The following is a 12338-nucleotide window of genomic DNA, read 5'->3' as shown; positions in this document are numbered from 1 at the left end:
GTTGATTAGTTTGCTTTGTAAAAAAACTCACACTTTCCCTAATCATAAGAAATCTGCTAAATTGTACGATTCTAGAGATACGTGTATCGAAATTATATGTTTATGAACCACCATCAAATAGTGATGATACCAGATGTTCGCACAAAGGTCAGCGTATCCTGTCCCACCGGTGGTACCCGTCACAAAACACATGCAAAGGCAAGTCAATTGTTCACCTAAAAAACACTGGGGCATATACTTAAATAGACTAAAATCTAGTCTCTGAAATGAACATATCGTAAATAAGATAACTGAAAGTGTTATCTTAATAAAAATATAATAAAAAGGAGCCCAGTGACTCTCTTCATTGATACTGCAGTGATCTAGACTTGCCAAACATTATAGACTTGCATGGGCTGTATTTGATATATATTTGTATCAGGGTCTGTAAGACAGACTAATACTTAAAGTCAAAATCATTTTGGTCAATGATGCGTCACATTTAGAAATGCCCATCTGGTATTCAAAGATAGAAATGCAAAATCGTAATGGCGATGAATACCCTCCCTCAGGGCCCTGCCTTTGTGAGAATAAAAGATCGAACGTCCATCGAACGTGATATTGGGAATATCTGGTCTTGAACAACCGAAGCTGCCTTCATGCCTTGCTGAACGCGATTTGACCCGTCCTCAGGACCCACGTGATCAGTAACAACACGTTTACCTCCCTTTGCAGTATATCATTCAGACTCTTCAATTTCCGTTCTTCTTTATGTCAAATCCTTGGTAGTTCCAGGGTCTCTGCCACTTTTAACACGTTTCTGACGTAACTTCAAGCACCGGATTATATATACTAACGGAAAAAAGTACGCGTGCTTCATATAAAGTGGTGTAAATGTTATAATATCAAAATAACGACATCATATTGGATCATTCGTCTGATCGATGTTTTAAAATAACAAATTCATTGACGAAACCCATGCCTGGTAACAGGTTGGTTGGTTGGTTTGTTGTTTAACGCCGCACTCAGCAATATTCCAGCTATATGACGGCGGTCTGTAAATAATCGAGTCTGGACCAGACAATCCAATGATTAATATCATGAGCATCGATCCACGCAATTGGGATCGATGACATGCATCAATCAAATCAGCGAGCCTGACCACCCGATCCCGTTAGTCGCCTTTTACGACAAGCTTAGTCGCCTTTTACGGCAAGCATAGTCACCTTTTACGACAAGCATAGTCACCTTTTACGACAAGCATAGTCGCCTTTTACCCTGGTAACAGGAGACAAAGAGACAAGCTCTGAATATCGGGTGTGACCACCACCATCTGCGTTGGCCTATCTTAGCTGGCGATACTGGCTGGTTCTGGTTCTGTCTTAAGCGTCGTTCCATCTGATCCCAGACAATTTCTATGGGGAGAGGTCTGGAGAAACAGCCGACCATGGCAGTTCAGCTATGTTATGCTGCCTCAAACAAATCTGTTGCAACACGTGCAACGCGTGGGCGGGCATTATCCTGCTGCAACGTGACGTTACGTCCCTGCCTTTGCACAAAGGGTAGAACATGAATTCGAAGGAGGTGAGGTGAGGTCAAATTGGGTTTAACGTCGCGTCCAAGATTATTGCACTTATATAGCGACGTGCATGCACGTGTGTGTGTGTTTGTTGCTGCTTGAACTAGTCCGGACTGATGCCGATTTATAGTGCTAGCTCTCTGAGATACCATGCCGCAGTTTAACATGAATACCCCACTCAGACACAGTATACTGACTCCGAGCCGACCAGTCCTTATTTTAGCCCCTTTATGCCGAGCGCCAGACAGGGTAACAACAAGTACCATCTTTTAACCGTCTTTTTGTATGACGCGGCCGGGGATCGAACCCCGGACCTTCAGCTGATCTCGAAGGATGTCGTCCCGTCGATGTCGGTGTACCCAATTCAAATAAATATGAACATTGAAGCGTTGTCTTCTACAATTAGTTCTGATGCTACTCCATACCATAACACTTTCATCCACAAACTGACGACGTTGAGTTCGCAAAAAACGTTCTCCTAGACCCATGTAGGCCACCAGTCTTTTCAGTTTTGTATTCTTAACCTCAGATGTTGATGAAGGTGACATGGAAGCGGACGGCGGGGCAGGATGTTGTGCTCCATCAACCGTTTGGGTAAGATTCTGTCACTAATTGGTCTCTATCCATGCATTTAGTTAGCTTCAGAATCTTAGCCAAAAAAGGTTCATGCTGCATTACTAAGCTTCATACAAGGGCGGGGCGGTCGGGTAGCCTACTGGTTAAAGCGTTCGCTCGTCACGCCGAAGACCCGGGTTCGATTCCCGACATGGGTACAATGTGTGAAGCCCATTTCTGGTGTCCCCCGCCGTGATATTGCTGAATATTGCTTAAAGCGGCGTAAAACCATACTCACTCACTCACTCACTCATACAAGGGCTGGTCAAAAGGTTCTAAGCCTAACACACAAAAACAACAATAAGGAAAGTGTTTTTAATCTTTTTTTTCAACATAATCTCCCGCCTTTTCAATACACTTCTCATATCGTTTCAATTCCAGTCGGGAGGAATTTTTCTGACGTCACTCAAAAAAAACATTCACGGCAGCTTTGAAGTCGGCACTACACTTTCCACGAAGGTTTTCTTTCAGTTTAGGAAACATTTGAAAATCACTTGGTGCCAGGTCTGACGAGTATGAAGGGTGGGGAAGCTCTTCGAACCCATGTTGTCGCACAACAGCCTTTGCAAGTCGAGAGTTGTGAGAAGAGGCATTGTCATAAAGGAGTAGAACTCCAGCAGTCAGCATTCCTCGCCGCTTTTCTTTGATAGAATCACTCAGGCGATGAAGCAAATCAGCATAGTGGGCACCGGTAATCGTCTTTTCACTTTCTAAGTAATCAACAAGAATCACACCCTTTGCATCCCAGAGTACAGAGTCCATAACTTTCTTCACTTATCTTGAAGACTTAAATTTCTTTGGTGCTGGAAAACTGGAATGGTGTCATTCTATGGATTGACTCGGGATCATAGTGGTAGACCCACGTTTCATCATCCCTTACCAATGTCTTTTAGAATTCGACGAAATCCTCCTCAGTTAGCTCGAAATCTTCTCTGGCAATGTCAGTTCTTTTTTCTTTAAGATCAGAATTTAGAAACTTTGGCGCCCGACGAGCAGATATCTTATTCATCTGTAAATATTCATGAATAATGTTTTCAATGGATCCATGGCTTAGACCTGCGTCCTCCTCAGGTTCAGCAATTGTAATACGTCTATCTGACAGTACTAGTTTTTCAGTCTCCTTGATTAAATCTTCATTGATGGAAGTTGAGAGACGTCCAGACCTAGGGTCATCATCAAGGCTTGTTCTCCCAGCCTTAAACATATATAGCTGCCCAAAGTTTAACACTGGAATAGCTGGGACTCTTATCCCCATACACTTGTGACATGCGGTCCTGAATTTCTTAGGAAGTACTTTTCTCTGAAGATAAAAACTTGATGATGCTCGGTACTCGTTCTTTTCCATTTCTGTGTCCATATGGGCCCTATCACGATCAACTGGCTCTCATTATTATACTAACGGCCTAAACAGACACTTTGTTATGGCCCATAGTTTAAAATAAGCCAGGCTTAGAACTTTTTGACCAGCCCTCGTATTCGCTCTGCACAGTTAAGTCCCCTACGTTAATCCCGCTATTAACCAATAGAGGCAGTGTTTTATATTTGTGTCTGGTGTTAAAGATGTGAGTGAGTGAGTATGGTTTTACGCCGCTTTTGGCAATATTCCAGCAATATCACCACCATGGACAAGAGTGAGTGAGTGAGTAAGTGAGGTTTTACGCCGCTTTTAGCAATATTCCAGCAATATCACGGCGGGGGACACTAGAAATGGGCTTCACACATTGTACCCATGTCGGGAATCGAACCCGGGTCTTCGGCGTGACGAGCGAACGCTTTAACCACTAGGCTACCTGACCGCCCCCCATGGACAAGAGAAAAGGGCTTCACATATTTACCTATGGGGGTAATCGAACACCACCCCCTGCCCCAATACGCTTTGAATGCGGAAAGTTTGTATGAATTGACGAACAATGCAATCCATTCTATGGCTATCTATCTCAAAAATATTTTACTTCTGACTTGTCCGACGGCTGTCAAGAGTTTAGCGACTAAAAGGTTCATGCTTGGCGAAATAATACTTCGGTGTCTTTTCTTTTACATAATTGAAATTGTTTTAGCATAAAGTCTGAGAACTCGAGAGAAATAGGAAAATGCTTCGCTGAAAAGATGTTTGCAAACGTACCTCTCGAAGTGGAAAACGTTCACTTCCCTTGAGGAAAGATCGCCTGCCTTACACGATCACATGAGGTGAACCTGGATATTCGGCGTGACGAACTAATGTTTTAACCCGTGGCTACCCCACCGTCCCAGGATGTTTGTTTATTGTTTGTATTTATGGGACATAGACATGGTGCATCGGTTCCTCAACACTTTAAATAATATGAATACAATTTGTTTTCCGTTAAGGTGTACGTGACATTGTTTGACTTAAGAGAATAATGCTACCATGAAAATGACTCTTGTATTTTTCTGAAGTTGAACATTATGACACACACAGGCCAATACCAACTCGCGTGTCCGTCATGTGTGGACCCGTGAAGATTCCGGGGATAGAATAGGTCTTCAGCAACCCATGCTTGCCGTAAAAGGCGACTATGCTTGTCGTAAAAGGCGACTAACGGTATCGGGTGGTCAGGCTCGCTGTCTTGGTTGATGCATGCCATCGTATTCCAATTGTGTGGATCGATGCTCATGATATCAATCACTGGATTGTCTGGTCCAGACTCGATTATTTACAGACCGCCGTCATATAGCTGGAATATTGCTGAGTGCGGCGTTAAACAACCAACCAACCAACTGTTTTGTGTGTGACGCGTCTGATTGACAGCTCAGGCTCCATATATACCGTGTGACCGTATATACCGCCCTTACATTATTGATATACTTGAGTAAGTATACTTATTCAGTGGGTTTTGTCATTGTCTTTTTTTAGATTCAGAACAGCTTTAAGTGGTTAAAATCGCCACAGAGAGAATGAATGGGAATCTGTTTTTGTATTATCAACAAATTTGTTTTTGTATGTTTCTTTTTAATATGTTTGTTTGTTTGTTATTTAACGCCGCACTTAGCAATATTCTAGCTTTATGATGGCGGTCTGTAAATAATCGAGCCTGGACCAGACAATCCAGTGACTGACACCATGAGCATCGATCCACGCAATACGATGACATGCATCAACCAAGCGTGTTTGAACACCCGATCCAATGTATTCCATTCTGCTACGATAAATAGCCTGGAGCCTTTCCATACCATGGCTTCAACAAGTGACGTCACCATCTCATTTTCTCACATCACTAATGCATTTCTGTATACCTCGTGGGGGCACGGGTGGCCCAGTCGTCTAAGGCGCCGCAATTCGCTGTGCAGAGTTGCGTCCCTTGGGCACGCCAGAAACCTATGATTGTGGGTTCGAATCCCGGTTCGCCACGATTATGATTCTAGGTTTGTCAGCAGCATGCCCGTACTCGTGGGTTTCACCGAAGTGGTAAACGTCTGAGACCTGCATCACTTCGGGCTTTCCTCCCACATTAAGCTGACACGCCGTGATATAACTTGAATACTGTTAAAAGCGGCGTTAAACCCTACACACTCACTCACTCATCCGCTTGAAAACAATCTCGACCTCACTACAACCATCCTCACCAAAGCGGTCGTTCGTAAGCAATACCATTATCTTTGACATTGAGATCTCGTACTTATTCATTGATAATCATTTCAACTCTTCCAATTAAAAAGGCCATATCTTGCATGTCACAGTCACTGGACAGGGTTATAAACTTGTACGGCTGTGATATGAAACAGCTGTTGACTGTGATGTGAAATGCCCATTGAGCATCATTTACCGTTACTTGAAACACAGATACAACATAAGGGTTTAATAAATAATATTAGTTTAATGCAATAATGTATAAACTTTTCATGCCAAAATAAAGTAATCAAAAGAGATCATAAGCGTCCAAATAATAAAACAAACATAAATAAGACTTAAACAATGGATATGATGAGGTATAAACTGTTAAAATCTAAGTTGATCAACACAAGGGGTTTCTTTAATGTGTAGACCCGTGAAGATCCGGAGTAGAATAGGTTTTCAGCAACCCATGCTTGCTGTAAGGTGACTATGCTTGTCGTAAGAGGTGACTAACGGGATCGGGTGGTCAGGTTTGCTGACTTGGTTGATGCATGTCATCGTGCCCCAATTGTGTGGATCGATGCTCATGATGACAAACCCTGGATTGTCTGGTCCAGACTCGATTATTCACAGACCGCCGTCGTATAGCTAGAATATTGCAGAGTGCGGCGTTAAACAACAAATCAAACCAAACCAAACCTTTAAAGTGTAAGACACAGATCTGAATAAAAAGCAAACAACGAATTAATGTTCACAATAGCATACTCTTTCTTTTCCATTTATTTACCATTTGATGACTTGAAAAATGAAGGGTGTCACATATCAATACTGGGACATTGCTTTAACGACTTCAGTTAGGGCCGTGAGATTGCGATACAGAGATATCACGAGATTTTAATTAGCATCGCAGTTGGTGGCAGTTTTAATGCGAAGTTTGTTATGATCAGGGTTCGGAGAGTGCCTTCTGCCTACGCGCACCAGCTCGCCAAGGAAGTTTAATCAACTGGATCATGCAATGCTGTTCCTTAGTCATCATGCAATGATGTTCCTTAGTCATAGGGCCCGTGAAGATTCCGGGGTAGAATAGGTCTTCAGCAACCCATGCTTGCCGCAAAAGGCGACTATGCTTGTCGTAAGAGGCGACTAATGGGATCGGGTGGTCAGGCTCGCTGACTTAGTTGTTGCATGTCATCGATCCCAATTGCGTGGATCGATGCTCGTGATATCAATCACTGGATTGTCTGGTCCAGACTCGATTATTTACAGACCGCCGTCATGTAGCTGCAATATTGCTGAGTGCGGCGTTAAACAACACCAACCAACCAACCAACCTTAGTCATAGCACTATTTACCCCGCACCACGCACCCCGCACCACATATACGAGACATTTAGACATTGTCACTAGTTTCAGCATCCTTCACTTACTACACACAAAAGAGACGAACGCCTGGCGTTGCTCGTAGTCCGTTGCCTCAGCTTGTCCCGATTTTTCATTTCCAGCATACCACTATTGTATGGCGCACAAGATAACAGTGTTTAAAATACAGTAAAGTACGGTTATAACGAACTCAAAGGGACTACTAATTTCTGTTCGTTATAACCGTAGCTCGTTATAAGCATATCTACAGTATAACTACACCAAAAAGTCGGGACAAAAAAGTAAGTTCGTTATATCCGTCAGTTCGTTATAAGCGTGTTCGTTATATCCGTAGTTTACTGTACCTGCCTGCCCGACAGCCCGAGACGGTCTATTTTGACGGCCGACGGTCAGTTTTGAAAAGTTGCACGCCCGATGGTCGGGGGATAAAGTTACTAAGTTGACAATCCTCCAGTTTATTGTTATTTTCTGAGAACTGAAATTAAACAGCTCTATTCTTATGTTTACCCTTTTGTTATTTTTGTTCGTTGGCCTAGAACATTGTGGACTGTCAACATTTTATCTGGTCTGGTAACTTTGCAATGCTGCCAGTCCGGTTGTCTGGCTGAAACTTAGGGGAATTTTATACACTGAAGATAATGAAACCAACTTTTCATCCTGCCCCGTGACCGTGACCCCTAATGAATTTTATTGACTCTGAAGTTTGGCTTTGGTTTTGTTTGTTTCTTGTTTTACGTCGTACTCAGTAATATTACAGCTTTATGACGGCGGTCTGTAAATAATCGTGTCTAGATTGATTGATTCATGTCACGAGCATCGATCTACGCATTTGGGATACGATGAAATGCATCAACCAAGTCAGCGAGCCTGACCACCCGATCCCGTTCGTCGCCTCTTACGACAAGCATGGTTGCCTTTGACGGCAAGAATATATGCAGACGATGCGAAGTTTACTCTGGATGGGTCGGAAGCTAGTCTTAAGAAACTCATTTCACTTCTGAAAAAATTGCAATGTGCTCAGGCCTTAAAATAGATTGTGAACAAAGTATGGCGATATGGTTAGGTTCGTAGAAAGGCAGTGATGTAAGGAAAACCTCTGCCCCCATACATCCCTACGATGGTCAAAAGAGCCTTTTCAGATCCTTGGGGTATTTGTCAATACACATCTGAACGATATGACCGCGGTAAACTACGAGAAAAACGTTTGTAAAGGCAAGAAAAGTATTATTTTCATGGGCGAATAGATCTCTAACTCTTAGAGGAAAAATAACTATACACAAATCCCACTGTTTACTCATTTGTTTGTGGCGCTCCCCAGCCCCAGTAGAGACTTCTTTAAAATTAAACAATTAAGTTCAAGTTTGTTTGGTCGGGGTAGAGTGATAAACAATAGAGAAAAAATATAAACAATGTATATGAAAAAGGTGGTTTGAATATGATTGATATGGTACATCTTAAAAAATATATGAAGATAAAATGGATTAAGAGATTTTTATCATCAAGCGGCCCATGAAAACTATTAGCAAACGAAAGTCTACGCCCTAATGGAAATGGTACTATCTTCAATCTTAAAAAGAAAAACTTCAAGACATAAATAAAGATTTGCAAAACACATTCTGGCAAGATGTTGTTTACAGTCTAATTAGCTGCATAGCAAAGACAAAATCAGAAACATAGACGAATTCATGAAACTTCCAATCCTAAACTAAACACTAAACACTAGATTTCGCGTTATTCATTACATGGCGCGACAATGGGTTAAGAAACGTGCATGACCTATTTTCTGAATCAGGTCATTTACATGAATTCAACGTATTAAAAGAACGTCTTAATCTTACTGGGACATACTTATTACATTTTAAATTAATAAAAGCACTTCCAAAAGACTTTATTAACTTTCTCAAACATGACCAGTTTGTTTCAATCAAAAACGAATCGACAAAGAGTGATGTTATTGTCTTTTAATATGAAAGTTTATCTATCAAAAGTTGTGTGATAAGACGAGTGAACCATTAAACAAATTAGCCATGATATGGGAATCTAAATTTGAGTACCGCTATCAAAAGAACATGTGTATGTTTTAAATATATCAATCAATGCAGCATTGACAATAAAACAAGAAACTTTCAGAATAAAATACCAGTATTACATCGCATTATAACAACACAGTCATTTCTATACAAAATAGGAATATCTACAGACTCTACCATCTCTTCTATGATTTTCTTAAAGTTAGAATTTTTATTAATCCAGAGCTTTCTACTTGGTCACGTTTTCATAATTATAAAGCATTACATATATTTATGGAAATAAAAGGAAAATAACTTAAATATCATTTAGCTGCAGAAAATGATACAACAAAATTAGAACATTGAAAAATTCATACATAGGTGCGATAACGCATCATTTCAAATCAAATGCTCTGGTTTGCTGCATATTTGAAAACAGTGAGTGAGTTGGATTTAACGCCGCTTTTAACAGTATTCCAGTTATATCGCGGTGTCAGCTTAATGTGGGAGGAAAGCACGAAGTGATGCAGGTCTCAGACGTTTACCACTTTGGTGAAACCCACAAGCACGGGTTTGATGCTGACAAACCTAGAAACATAATCGGGGCTAACCGGAATTGGAACTCACAATCATAGGTTTCTGGCGTGCCAAAGAGACGCAACTCTGCACAGCGAATCGCGACTTAGACGACTGGGCCACCTGTGCCCCATATTTGCAAACAGAAAATACCACAATCTTCTATATCTTTCCCCAAAACTCCTATCCACTTTCTCATCTGTCATTTTTTTTATACTGTTTAATATCGCCTACTTTTCAAGCACCTGGTCACGTGGTATGTAGGGGCTACAAATCAAAATATAAATTAAAAATTAAAAAGCCAGCGTTGAATTATTTATCTGTTTCGGCGTATAATTATATGAATGGATCACTAAAAATCAGTGATGACACCAGGTGTTCGCGAAAAGGGTAACATGTCCTGCCCTACCGGTACATGTTTTTGGTTTGGTTTGTTGTTTAACGCCGCACTCAGCAATATTCCAGCTATAGGACGGCGGTCTGTAAATAATCGAGTCTGGACCAGACAATCCAGGGATTGATATCATGAGCATCGGTACACGCAATTGGGATACGATGCCATGCATCAACCAAGTCAGCGAGCCTGACCACCCGATCCCGTTAGTCGCCTTTTACGACAATCATAGTCGCCTTTTATGGCAAGCATGGGTTGCTGAAGACATATTCTACCCCGGATCTTCACGGGCATACCGGTACATGTAGCTCCCGCGGCTTAATTTGCATGAATACATATGCGCATGTTGACTGGCACCACACATCCTGCCATGAGACGACGCTATGTTAACACACCAGTCACACGATACGTACTTACCCATTTTGTTGAAAGAGCAGAGATTCTTCTGCTTATAACTAAAAACCCCGCTGAAGACGTGTGTTCCGCAACACTGATGACGGGGGGGGGGGGGGGGGGGGGTTAATATCTCGGTCCAAACAAGTCCCACCGCCCTCCTCACTTTTGAGAAAAATGTGCCCAAGAAAAATGTATTTATAGCCTAAGCTTCAAAGACCTGGTTCCACAAAGCATCCTCAGCGTTAAGATTATCGTGACCACTATACTTTAACATAAGCCTACGATGGTCGTATAGCTCTAACATTGCTTTGTGGAGCGTGGCCCAGTTAATGCAATACCCCGGGTGAAGGGAAGCAAGGTAATTGATGGAAATTTACTAAAATCAGTCATGCTCCTAGCAACGCTTCCCACATTCATTTATCACAAAAAAGGATGTTCCAAGGTCTGAAATTTATACTGAACCGCAAAAGAAACGTCACCATGGATAGATATATGAGAAACCGTATTTGTCCAAACACTGTAAACATACTTTGAGACATATTAAAAAGATGAAACTTGGCAAAACTGATCATCAAGGTTGAATTTAAAGCATCAAATGTTCTTAAAGTGAAACACAACTCTAGTCTCTGAGAAAATGGCATCACAAGTCAGTATCTCGTGTGTCCGCCATGTGCATTGATGACTGCCGTGCAACGTCGATACATGGAATGGATGAGGCGGTTGATGAAGGCCATAGGCACTTGAGCCTACACTCTGAGGAACGCCTGACGCAGCTCAGCTGCAGTTGTCGGCCTTGGTCGGACGTCATTCAGCCGTCTTTGAATCTCGTCCCACAGGTGCTCAGTGGCATTTAAATCGGGACTGCGGGCAGGCCACTGCATGGTTCTGATGCCATTCTGCTGGAGGAAGTCTCTTGTTGCTCTCGCAGTATGGGCACGGGCGTTATGCTTAAACTCGTGGTTGCGGCGATGTGCCAAATGAGGTATGGCGTGTCGTCTCAATATTTGATCAATGTACCGAGCTGCTGTGACACCATTGCCTCTCCCTGGACCGATGTTCTGGAAGACCACATGGCCGACCCTCTGTGCAACACCAATTCCACCCCACTCCATGATGCTCGGACCACCCCACGAGTCTCTCTCAACAACACAAGCATCCGAATAACGTTCCCCACGGCGTCGCCAGACTCTCTCTCTCTCTCTCTGCCATCTGCTGTTGAGATACAGTAACGGCTTTCGTCTGAGAAGAGGACTCTTCTCCACTGTTGGTGGCGCCAATGCTGGTGCTGTGTTGCCCACTGAAGACGGTCCCGGCGATGACGTGGTGTCAGAATTGGTCCTCGGTGTGGCCTGTGCCAGTGGAGGTGTCTTCTCGTCAATCGTCGACGTACGGTGTCCGCACTAATGTATCGCTGGTGTGTCCCCATGGTCTGTCGAGCAGTTTCCGCAGCAGTAACAAAGCGATCTTGAAGATGCTGTCGCACAATCTGATGATCCTGAAGTCCGGTGGTCACATGGCATGTGGTAGCATTTCAATAACGAATGAATGTTATCCGATGTGGGTGGATTTGTATAGGGCAAGAAATAGGGGAATGCATGTGCATTTCAATTTGCACGGAACTTACGTGCATCGTGTTACCATGGCCGTTGCGTGATGCGTTTGGGCGATCGGTTTTATTGTCATCTGCTTTGTTTTTTTATCATTAAATTTCATTTTTCAGGACAAGGTAATGTTAAATTTTAGAAATTTGACAAATATTACCCAGATATTTAAATGACAAATTTTCATGCAATGTTACTTGGGGCGACGTTTCTTTTGCGGTTCAGTATACATACATCAT

Source organism: Haliotis rufescens, unplaced genomic scaffold, assembly GCF_023055435.1.
Source record: "Haliotis rufescens isolate VD_foot unplaced genomic scaffold, xgHalRufe1.0.p SCAF_23, whole genome shotgun sequence".
Lineage (NCBI taxonomy): Eukaryota > Metazoa > Mollusca > Gastropoda > Lepetellida > Haliotidae > Haliotis > Haliotis rufescens.
This window is presented reverse-complemented; position numbering follows the sequence as displayed.